Source organism: Eriocheir sinensis, chromosome 25 (genome assembly GCF_024679095.1).
Source record: "Eriocheir sinensis breed Jianghai 21 chromosome 25, ASM2467909v1, whole genome shotgun sequence".
Lineage (NCBI taxonomy): Eukaryota > Metazoa > Arthropoda > Malacostraca > Decapoda > Varunidae > Eriocheir > Eriocheir sinensis.
This window is the reverse complement of record NC_066533.1, coordinates 3,125,613-3,138,344: the sequence shown is the minus strand read 5'-3', so window position 1 is coordinate 3,138,344 and position 12,732 is coordinate 3,125,613. Positions and strand designations below refer to the sequence as shown.

At 40.9% G+C, this 12,732-nt stretch overlaps 1 pseudogene; it reads left to right on the top strand.

The window, feature by feature from the left end:
- Positions 1–8,155, top strand: part of LOC127003618 (NADPH oxidase 5-like) — a 58,969-nt pseudogene extending 50,814 nt beyond the window's left edge.
- Positions 8,156–12,732: the final 4,577 nt, after the last annotated feature.

Here is a 12,732-nt window from a genome sequence, read left to right as displayed (position 1 = left end):
TGACGGTGGAAGCTTATTCCATTCTCGCACTACAACGTTGGTGAAGAAAAATTTGGTGCAGTCTGAATTTACTTGTCTACATCTGAGTTTTACGCCATTGTTCCTCGTGCGCAAAGTGTCATCGATCATAAACAATGTTGATCTGTCTACATTCGTGAAACCATTAAGTATTTTAAAACATTCGATCAGTTTGCCTCGGAGGCGACGTTTCTCAAGAGAGAACATGTTAAGGGTAGAAAGCCTTTCTTCGTAGGATTTGTTGCGCAAGGAAGGATAATTTCGTTGCCCGACGCTGAACACCTTCTAATTTAGCAATATCCTTTGCATGGTGGGGAGACCAAACTGTACCGCATATTCCAAGTGGGGTCTGACTAAACTGTTGTAGAGCGGAGTATTACATCTTTATTCTTGAATACAAAGTTTCTTTTAATGAAGCCCAACATTCTGTTCGCTTATTTGCTGCATCGATGCATTGCTGTGAGAATTTGAGGTTTGACGCGATTTTGACCCCCAAGTCTTTGACGATTGAACGCTTTGAGTTTAACGCCGCGCATTTCGTATTCGAACTTCTTATTCCTCGCTCCAACTTGAAGGACCTGGCACTTGTCTACGTTAAAGGGCATCTCCCATCTATCCGACCAAGTTGAAATTTTGTGCAAATCCTCTTAGAGGCTTTGCCTGTCTTCGTCAGTGAGAACCGAGTTGCCAATCTTTGTGTCGTCTGCAAATTTACTAATGCGGTTATTGAGTCCAACATCCACGTCGTTGATGTAAATAATGAAGAGCACTGGGCCAAGGACCGAGCCCTGAGGGACGCCACTAGTGACAGGCGCCCACTCTGAGTTAAATCCACAATCACTACTCTTTGTTGTATGTTGATCAAACAATTCGCGATCCATTGGTTTACTTGACCGTCAATACCTATTTGCTTTAATTTGTAAAGTAATTTATGATGTGGGACTTTATCAAACGCTTTCTGGAAATCAAGATAGACTACGTCCAGTGATTTGGTTACGTCATAAACAGTGAAGAGGTCGTTATAAAAGGTTAATAGGTTTGATAGGCAGGATCTTTTGTTTCGGAAGCCATGTTGTGAGTCCCCAATCAATGAATGGCTTTCAAGGTAATTCACAATTTTGTCTCTAATTATGCCCTCAAGTAGCTTACCTACAACCAAAGTTAGACTAATGGGCCTGTAATTACCTGGTACTTTTTTGTCTCCTTTCTTGAAAATCGGTGTCACGTTAGCCTTTTTCCAATCTGAAGGGACGATGCCTTGTCGCAAGGACATATTGAATACGGTTGTGAGGGAGGAGAGTATTTCGCTCTTTGTTTCTTTCAGCAGAGTTGGATATACTTTGTCAGGTCCAGGACTTTTATTTGTTTTAAGTGAATGGAAAGCTTTAAGGACTTCATCGGTTGTTATTTCAAAATTAGGCAATGCATGCTCGAGATTTACAATAGTACTGGTGTTGGTGGTAGCGAGAGGAAGACTGTTAGTATTAAACACCGAGGAAAAGTAATTGTTTAAGAGGTTTGCAATGTGTTGGCTGTCAGTCACTAGTGCACCGTCGCTGTTTGTTAAAGGTCCAATACCACTTTTGATCGCCTTTCTGTTGTTTATGTAACTGAAGAAAGATTTCGGATTATTTTTACAGTTGGCTGCAATATTTTCTTCGTATTCACGCTTTGCCTGACCTACTAGTCTTTTTACTGTCGCCTGGCATCATTATAAAGTCTAATGTTTTCGGGCGTGCTTTGTTCTTTCTTTAACCTGTAAAACAATTTTCTCTCATTGACTGATTGTTTAATTTCGCTATTAAACCACGGTGGGCTTTTATTAGTGTTAATTCGCTTCTCGCACAAGGGGACGAATGTGTTCTGCTGAGTGAGTAAGTGATTTTTAAGGCTTAGCCAGGCTTCCTCTACGCTGCCGTCATCTGATAGTTGTATTTCTGTTAGTTTTTGTCGGATTTCTACGAAGTTAGCTCTTTTGAAATTGGGCACCTTTACTTTATTTTCAGTCACTGATGATTGAGCTTTAATGTCGACGCGCACTAATTTATGATCGCAAGAACCGAGGTGTTCTCCTACCGTGACACTACTGACTAGGTTATCTTGGGTCGTTATAACAAGGTCGAGTATATTATTTTGTCGAGTTGGCTCAGAAACCATTTGGCTTAGATAATTTTCTTCTAGAAATTCGATCATTCTATGTGACTCGCCTTCTGTACCTGACAGTGAAGAAGGTTTTCGACAAAGTTCCACATACAAGACTATTATGGAAGCTGGAAAATAGAGGACTGAAAGGGAAAATGAAAAACTGGATGGAAAGTTACTTAAAGGGAAGAGAAATAAGAACAGTGGTAAAGGACATGAAATCGGAATGGAAAAATGTAGATAGTGGAGTGCCTCAAGGATTGGTACTGGCACTAATACTTTTCCTAGTATATATAAATGATATGCCAGAGAAAGTAAATAGTTACATGAGCTTGTTTGCAAACGATGCAAAATTGCTGAAACACATAAGAAGAAATAGTAAAGACTGAAATTCTGCAAGAGGACCTAAATAAGATTTGGGATTGGAGTAAGAAATGGGAGAAGGAGTTTAATGTGAAGAAATATCGTGTAATGGAAATGGGAAAGAGTGAAGGGAGACCAAAATGGACATATAGAATGGGAGATGGAGAAATATTAAAAGTTCAAGAAGAGAGAGATCTGGGAGTGACAATACAAGATAATCAACAGTCAGAGAGTCATGTAAATAGGATATTCAGAGACACGTAAAGAATGGTAAGAAATATAGGAATAGCATTCCACTACATAGATAAAGATATGATGAAAAAGATGATTACCACTATGATTAGACCAAAGATGGAATATGCGGAAACAGTGTGGTCTCCCCATAAGAAGAAACAAGTAAAAAAACTAGAAAGAATACAAAGGATGGCAACAAAGATGGTTCCAGAACTGGAGGGATTATCATATGAAGAAAGGTTAAAGGAAATGAACCTGCCAACATTGGAACAAAGAAGAGAAAGGGGAAACCTAATACAAATTTATAAATTGTGGAATAAAATGGAAGAAGTAGATAACGAGGAGTTGCTACTAAGAGAAGTAAGAAATACCAGCAACACACGAGGACACAGTAAAAAATAGAGAAAAGGAAGATGCTTGAGAGACATAAAAAAATATAGCTTCCTGCAAAGAAACATAGAGGTTTGGAACAGACAAAGTGAGGATGTAGTATCGGCAAAGAGTGGGCACAGCTTTAAGGAAAAACTGGACAAGTACAGATATGGAGACGGGACCACACGAGCGTAGCTCAGGCCCTGTAAAACTACAACTAGGTAAACTAGGTAAATACACACACATGGGAAAGAGAGGACTGACAGTGAATAACAATTCAGTAAGAAATACTTGTAAGGGAGGGAATGAAGAGATGAAGGAGAGAGGGAGAGAAGAGAAAAAAGGAGGGAGGAGGCAAGGAAGAGAGGAAGGAGGGAAGGAAAGGAAGGAAGGAGGGAAGAGGGAGAGAAGAGGATGAAAGGAAGGGAAAGAAGAAGAGGGAGAAGAGAGTGCAGGATAAATTCAGAATTTAGATAAAAAAATGCTACAGAACATATTTATATAACACTACAACACAGGTATAGAACAACATATAAGCAGGTACCTCAAATTATACACAAGGATGGGAAGGAGGCCTGCATGCAGACTGGCCGTGAGGAACTGCTGGGGTTGGTGTTGTAGAGTGGGTGAGGTGACGTGCCTCCCGCCATATGCCTCTGTTGATTGATTGATTGAATTTCTGAAAAAAGTGAAAAATGGATTTGGGTTTATTCAGTTTATTTTTCATAAGAATGCTTAAGTCAGGAAGTTTGGGTCACATTAATGTAGTGAAACTTGTAAGGTAAGAAATAAATTGAGTTTTTATCTCTTTCATAAAACCTCACCTGATTTTAATGTGCAGAAACTGACGGGTATGAATCACAACATACATGAGCCATCAAGAGTCAGAAAGATGACATGCCAAGCTACTATTTGACATACTCACCCTTCTGACTCTAGACAGCTCATATATACAGGAAAGAGCACAGGTAATCCCCCCCCTCCCCTCTCCCACTGCAGGTGTACATGGATGGACCGTTTGGAGCCCCGTCGAGCCACATTTTCCGGGCCCAACACGCCGTTCTCATCGCCACAGGCATTGGCGTCACCCCTTTTGCCTCCATCTTGCAGTCCATCATGCACAAATACTGGAAGGCGCGCCACACCTGCCCGCGCTGCACCCACACCTGGACCAGTGACCTTCCGCAGTCTGTGATGAACCTGCGCAAGGTGTGTGTGAGTGGTATGGGTGGGGGGTATATAATGGGTGTGTGTGACTGTGTGTGTGTGTGTGTGTTTGTTCTATCTTTCTACAGGTATGTCTATCTAACTGGAGAGAGAAAGTCAGTCAGTCAGTCTCGATGAACCAAGATCTTATTTCAATTATCTCAACTTTTTTCCCTTTCTGAGCTTCAGATGAACCATGTAATGGATGAAGTTTATATGTTCTCTCTCAAATGTAATCAGGTGTATTTCATTACATCTTTTTTGTCTAATCCTCACATCCAGGTTGACTTTTTCTGGATCAACCGAGACCAGCGATCGTTTGAGTGGTTCGTGAATCTGTTGTCGCAATTGGAGATTGAGCAGGCAGAGCAAGGCGGGGTATTGGAGCGCTTCTTAGATATGCACATGTACATCACCTCGGCCCTGCAGAAGACTGATATGAAGGCCGTAGGTCTACAACTTGCCCTGGACCTCCTACATGAAAAGGTGCGTGAAGAAGGTAGAGATGGGTAGAAGAGAAGGTGAGGAGTAGATGGAAAGAAAGGGAAGGCAAGGAAGTGAATCTGGGAAGGGTGGGCAAGTTAAAGGAAAGAGAAAGGAGGAAGGAGAGGTATGGGAAGAGAGGAGAATGGAAGATGGGAAGATGGGTGGAAGGGAAGGGTAGGAGGGTTGGGAAGCATGGCTGGGATAGGGAGGTGAGAACAAATGACAAAAAGAGAGGGAAAGGAGGGAAGAGGGGGAGATGAAGAAGAGTGAAGAAATGGGAGTAAAGAGAGAAATGTCAAGATAAAGAAATGAAGATGTGACAAGGTATAGAAGTCTGCAAACAGGAATCTTCTATAACTAAGTGAAGAAGGAAATAGGAAAAGCAATAGATAAATAATAAACACACAAAGTCTCATGCATCACAACCATTGCCTTTGCACTCCTGTCTTTTTTTTATATTTTTCTAATTTGCTTGTGTGAACCAAAGACATCATATTTTTTCTTCATGTACAGGAGAAGCGGGACCTCATCACGGGCCTCAAGACCAGAACCAACGCAGGAAGACCTAACTGGGACAAAGTACGTATGCTTATGGCCTGTTGTTTGCTCTGAGTGTCATTACCATTCATCTCTCCCTATATCTTCTTTGTTTCTCTTCTTAACTGTCATGATCAACCCTTTCATCCTTAGCAATTACTAAGTTGATGCAAAACAAATGCCTTTCCCAATGTTTTCTGTTTTTGTTAGTGTGCTCCATCCTGCTCTGGCGAAGGTTCCAATTTCACCTCTTAACATGGTTCTGTCTCTCTCATGACTTTCACAATTCTTGGGTTATCATTGTTACTCTACTTCTCAATTTTATCCAAGGTATGACCTGCCCAAGACGACTTATTTTTCTTGGTCATTATTAGAATAGATCTACAACCTTTGTATGTTTCTTAACAGTGATACTCACTTCATGTTTTCAGGTATAATGTTTTCTCTCCATTCTTTGCATTCTAGACTTCACAACCTCTACACTACCTGTATATCCATTTGATTACCCACTCTAACCTTCATTTTTTTCTCTCTCTCCAGTAAACCCTCTATAAATCAGACTAATAGAGGGGAGACCTTATTCAAAATAGCTGAAAATCCAAAGTTTAAAAACTCTTGTGTTCCCAAGCAAAGCTGTTCCAGAGTTTACCATAAATTCTGATTAATTCCTTTATAAAAGACTGAGATGCTATGGGGGAGCTAGAGTAGAGCAGGCCACATTAACATAAATTTATACAGCTCTGGAGCAGTGTTGTGCAACGTGGCAGTGTTTGTGAAGCTACAAACAAAGTATGAGGTGCCCCATGCATGTCAGAAAAGCTAGTTTTGGCTGAATAAGTTACAAGCACACAAATCTAAATTACTGTTGAATATGAAAATAAATTTAAGTAATGCTTGTGTGTATATACAATCAAAATAATATAATCAACCAATGAGTGACTGCATCCCTTTTGCCCTATGCCAATGAGGGTTCAGGAGGGACAGTACATGAGAGACTGACAGCCTTTGATGCAACCCTCTGAGGTTCCATTTTGAGAAACTGAAGGGTCAGGCATGCACTCAGGACAATGCAGTGGCAACCTCAAATTGGTTTAAAATGTTTGGTACTTTGGAGGACCCTGAAGAGTTGTGGGATTCCATTAAGCGTGAAACTCACAAAGCTGCTGAGGAGTGCAGTGGAGAGCGTCCAAGGTCTAGGAATGGAGGGAGACACTGGAGAATACAGAGAAATAGAGCTACCCCCCCGGCAGTGCTATAACTCTTGCAGTGCAACTCTGGTCACTGGTACCAAAAACCTGCAATTCTCAACCTCCTGGATTTTGCAAAATTCAGGAGAGCTGTAGGTGTTCCTGGTGCCAGTCATGGAACACAAAACAAAATTCTCAGCCAATCTTGACAGTGCCAGTAGCAGCACTGGAGTCACCCAAGATAATGTGTCCCAAGGGGGCATGAGTCTACGTAATTCAGAGATGAGTTTGAGCACCTCCAAACACCTCCTTGTCTTCAGTAGTGTCTCAGTAGTGTAAACTGCAACAAGATACATGAAGCCCAGTGTGTGCTTCAGCCTCACTCACATAATATGCTCATCAACCAGAGTAACCTCAATCACAAGTAGCTGCAGTTACCTGAAGATGCCTAGAGCTACTTTTTAAGACAGGCACCTTTGCTCAACGCTGGGTCAGTAGTAGGTGTACCCCCACTGCCAGGCCTCCTTGTCTCAAAGAGTCCCAGTATGTCCACCGTCAGCCTTCTGAGCTCATTTGACAGGTAGGGTAGTCGGTGGTGATCCGAGAGGCTCAGCATGTTCCAGGAGCTCATGCGCCTGGTGCTGGTGCTTCAGGCAGGTGCCACTCTGTGCCTCTCCAGCCACCCCCAATACAAACCAAGGGCTAGGAGGCCCTTCCTCTTTCAAAATGCAGGGGTTTCATGGGCTTTGCCAAGCACCCCTCATCCATGGCAGGCTTGACCAATGCAGATGCATCAAGGAAGTCTGCTGCAAGGTCAGGCCCCCAAGCGAAACCAGATTGGAGTCGAGGGTGACTCCAGCGCCACGACCATGACATCTACTTCTTATCTTGTGTTTGGCTAAGAGGTATTTTTGGTGGGAGGGGGTGCAAGTCCCTCCCCAAACCAACCCATATCAGCAGCTGGACTGACTTGGCTGTAGGGCACAGCCAAAGGACCCTTGAAAGGATATATCTCCTGGTTACCCAAATTCTTGTAATGGAGGCACCAATAAGCCCTTTATACATATATCTTAATGTCACAAATATAACGTTTTTGTTAATAAAGACATTTTTCAGGTACTAGCTAGATGTTATTGGTGAGATCCTACTGTATATCTATGTATATCTATCTATACCTAATACAGATATATATAGATAATGATAAGACATATAGATAGGCTGATAGTTGGGTATATATATATATATATATATATATATATATATATATATATATATATATATATATATATATATATATATATATATATATATATATACTATATACATAGATAGATAGATAGACAGACAGATAGAAATCTTACTTGTACCTCCCATTCTCTAACCGGCATGCACTACTTCATATTCTATCACCAGGTGTTCAAACAGCTCACCAACCAACAGAAGGGCAAGATCACCGTGTTTTACTGCGGTCCTCCAGCTCTTGGACGCACGCTACGCTACAAGTGTGACGAGTATGGCCTTGAATTCAGAAAGGAGATATTCTAGTGTGTGTGTGTGTGTGTGTGTGTGTGTGTGTGTGTGTGTGTGTGTGTGTTTGTTGTATTTTCTATTGCACAAATCACCATTTCAACAAAGGAGGAAGAAGAAGAGGAAAGACACAACGAACAAATGAATGAATAAAGGAAGAAAGACAAGGATGAGGAAGAAAGTATAGAGAAGCATAAAGCAAGTGGACTTAAAGAATCCAAATCAACAAGATAATCCATAATCCTCATTGAGAGAGAGAGAGAGAGAGAGAGAGAGAGAGAGAGAGAGAGAGAGAGAGAGAGAGAGAGAGAGAGAGAGAGAGAGAGAGAGAGAGAGAGAGAGAGAGAGAGAGAGAGAGAGAGAGAGAGAGAGAGAGAGAGAGAGAGAGAGAGAGAGAGAGAGAGAGAGAGAGAGAGAGAGAGAGAGAGAGAGAGAGAGAGAGAGAGAGAGAGAGAGAGAGAGAGAGAGAGAGAGAGAGAGAGAGAGAGAGAGAGAGAGAGAGAGAGAGAGAGAGAGAGAGAGAGAGAGAGAGAGAGAGAGAGAGAGAGAGAGAGAGAGAGAGAGAGAGAGAGAGAGAGAGAGAGAGAGAGAGAGAGAGAGAGAGAGAGAGAGAGAGAGAGAGAGAGAGAGAGAGAGAGAGAGAGAGAGAGAGAGAGAGAGAGAGAGAGAGAGAGAGTAGAGCTTATGAATATATCTAGACATTTAGGTAAGTGCTGTGTAGGTTTAATAAGTCCCCTATCATGCCAGAGCTCACTTTTTATTTCCTTTGTTAAATATGGAGGAGGAGGAGGAGGAAGTTGAGGTCATGGGTTGAATAGATGGTCTATTCTGCCTATAACCACTTAACTATGTATTCTCAATGAAAGAATCTTGTTTTCTGTTTTGTTCATGTGTGTGTAAAGCCAGTATATAACTTCCCACCTAAATATGGTGAGGAAAAGTTAAGGTGATTGAAGGGACATTTTGTTGTGCCTATAACCAATCTGCTGTTCACAACAAAACAACTTTCTCAATTTGTTTTGTTTACCTGTGTGCAGTGCTAATGTGAATGAAGGTCTTTCTGTATGAAGACAATTTTTGTAGTAATGCCTGTAAATTTGTATATCTCTTTTTACATTTTCTTTCATATTTATAATTGTAATGAATGTGTTCCATTGCATTTGTTTTGCCTTTTTTTTTTTTCCATGAGTATTACTGTTAGATTAAGTTGAAAAGCTTTATTTTTATTTTTTTAGTTTATGCTCATTATTTTTTATAGCATTCCATTGTTGCAACCATAAGTTAACTCTAATTTGTAGGCGATAAAAAATTACCTGGCAATCAGTATTCTATGCTCAGTATCACGCTTATACAGCCTGTTGCTCACAGTGTACTGATCATTGTGGAGTGTATGACATTTGCAACTCTGAACCATTCCCTTTTCACACATCTCGGTATTTACCTCCACAACTTAATCCCCTTTGGTCATTTCCATCATTAGGCATTCTCCTCCCAGATATTTTCCCTTCAACGTATTACCTCTGGGCATTCCCTCTCTGGATCTTTTGACCATAACCACGACCACAACACACAGCCACCTACCCAATGTTGCAGATGCGGACTTGGCTAAGCAACCGCCAGACTTAGCTGAACCCCAGACATTTTATCTGGATTCTATTTTGGTTCCAGAACTTGAGTGAGCATATGGTCGACAATTGCTGGACCCCGGATTTTGACCTGGAAATCCGATATCTAGAATATTGAGACAAGTGTGTTTTTCAGAAATTTTTTGACAAAATTATTTTTTCCCATATGTTCTTTTGTTTGTCCAATGCTAATTTTATCCATCACAATACGTTCTCTGATGAAATTCCCACACTGGATGCAAGGTCACTATATTAAATCCAGGGAAGAAAATGTACACAAGAAAAAATGTCTAAAGGGTAATATGTTCAGAGGGAATATGTCCAGGAGGGAATCTATCAAGGAGCAGAACGTCAGGGGGTGAAACTGTCCAGATGGGAGTGAGAAGTCTTCATCATTGTTATGCATTATTTCACTAGTCTCTTCAATTTCTGGCCATGGAAAAGTTTTTTTTTCTCTGCCTGGCTTAAATGAATGTCTCATACATTTCAGATTAAGCAGAAGTTTACATTTGTACACAGGGAAAAATGTATTAAAGGGAATATGTTCAGGGAGAGAAATGTCAGGAGGCAAAACTGTCCAGATGGGAATGAGCAGCCCAGATCATTGTTAAATAAAAACTCTATTTGGCCACTTTAGCTGAATGGATAGAGTGGTGGCCTCCCATATCTCTCTGATTGTAGTTCGATTCTCGGCCTTCTTAAGGCCCGTCCACACAATTGAGCAGTGCCCTTGAGCACAGGCGATGGTCTGCCTGTTGAGGCTTACAGCAGCCGCTGAAATTGCAGCCCGCTGAAAAACTACTAGGTTTTCAGCGGGCACAAGCGAGTTTTTCAGCAGGCACAAGCGGTAAGCTCTTCAACGGGCGGACCGCTCGCCTGTGCTCGAGGGCACTGCTTGATCATGTAGACGGGCCTTTAAGTGTTTCAGAATGCAGAAAAGCTTGTATCAGACCCATAACCAGGCTATATGTACTCAGTCATGTCTTTCCTGTAATGGAGGCCATCTTGTGTGATGGTCTGACTATTATCATACTGTAAATACTGACTATAACTCATTATTCATTAAACCCATCAAAGTTGCATTTTAATAATCCCTAGATTTACTCATGCCACTGGCCATGGAGGCAGCAGTGGCAATGTTGGAGAAGGAAGTGTTCTGTGATATATATATATATATATATATATATATATATATATATATATATATGCTTTCCATTTTATCATCACTTCAGGCCTGGCTGGTGGTATTAGCGGACATGCCATATCACTGCCGCCACCCTCTTTCTCTCATAATGTTAATAGGTAATAACTTTTCAATAAGTTTTTAATACTTTGTGTACACAATAATGTGATAGACCATATAATTCTATGAACAATTCGCTCTCTGAGGACAAAACAAAGAACCTGCATACATCCCTATACACTGTGTCTGTCCTGATGTCCTCCCTTCTCTCATCAACCATTGTAGTATTCTCATTTCTGTCCTCTTCAGCTGTTTTTCTTCCTTCCTTCTCAGTGCCCATGCCTCTGCACCATACAATAAAGCTGGTCAAAGAACCACAGTATAGATTTTCACTTTCAATTTAAGTGGCATCTTTTTATCAAGTATTACACTACAGACTTCTCTCCATCTTGCCCACCCTGCTCTTATCCTACTTTTCACATCCAGTTCTGTTCCTTGTGTTGTCCACCATTGTTCCATGATACTTGAAGCTATCTACTTGTCTTGGCTGTCTTCCATGTGTGTCCACTATTGCAGTTTGTTCTCCTCCTCCTTTACTTGCAATCATCGTCCTTGTCTTTCCCACATTAACCCTTAATCCTCCTTTCTCTAAACACTCCTGCCACTCTAACATTCTTCTCTTTAGTTCTTCCTCTGATCTTGCCACCACCACCAAATCGTCCACATATAGCAGCTCTGAGATGTCTTCATAACCAATTGCTTCACTCAGGATGTCCATTACCACCACAAAAAGGGGAGGACTCAATGCAGACCTTTGATGTAGCCCAATTGCAATTCCAAACTCCTCTGTATCACTATACATTGTCCTCACTATTGTTTTTGACTCCGTGAATACATACCATGCAAATTATTAAATAACAAATGCTTTTTTCAATAAAAGTCAGGTAATAAAAATATGAAATGGATTTTGAAAACAATCATAACTACAAGTAGCTTCTCAGCTGATAATTGTTAGCACACAAGAATGTATGTCACAAGAAGAAGCAGTAGCTTATTGAACCCATAGTGGACATTTCATTGAAGGCACAGATAAACTTAGAGCGTGAAGTACTAATACTCAAATAGCAAATAAAATTAAAGGAAGTCAACAACTCTGAACAAGAATATGAAGCTTAGTGAATTAATGAACCCGTAGTGGAGGTGACATTATCACCAACACCACAGCAACAACATGCGGCCACCTAGCAACTGCTGCAGACATTGCTATAGGCATATGTCTAGCAACTGCCAAACTTAGCCTAACCCCAGATATTTTATCTGGATTCCATTTCTGTTCCAGGATTAGACCAGGTATATGTCAAACAATTGCCGGACAATGAATATCTTCCAGGATATCTGATATCCAGGAAATTGAGGGTTGAGAATATTTTTCAAAAAATAATATTTTCCCTTAGGTTCCTTTGTTTGTCCAACACTAATTTCATCCAACATGGCGCTATCTTTGACGAAATTCCCACAGTGGACATGAGGCCAATGTAGCTACAGTAAACCCTCACATTTTCAGACCTCGATATAAAAAATTTTGGCTTTAAACTTTTGGGGCCAGTTCGGTATATGCGCGGTTCAGTTCAGTTAAATACCAATAGAAAATATATATTGTATATGCATGTCTTTTGGCAGCAATGGAAACAAAGCCGAGTGGGCAGTCATCAGTGATGTGCATACTCAGTCTAATTTTGTTCACTCGACTGTAAACACCTTCTCTTTTGGCCTTCCGTGCCCAACTTTACATTCAATATATACAAACAAACTCTGTTATATGTGCGAATGGTCAGAAATAGTGAACATTAAG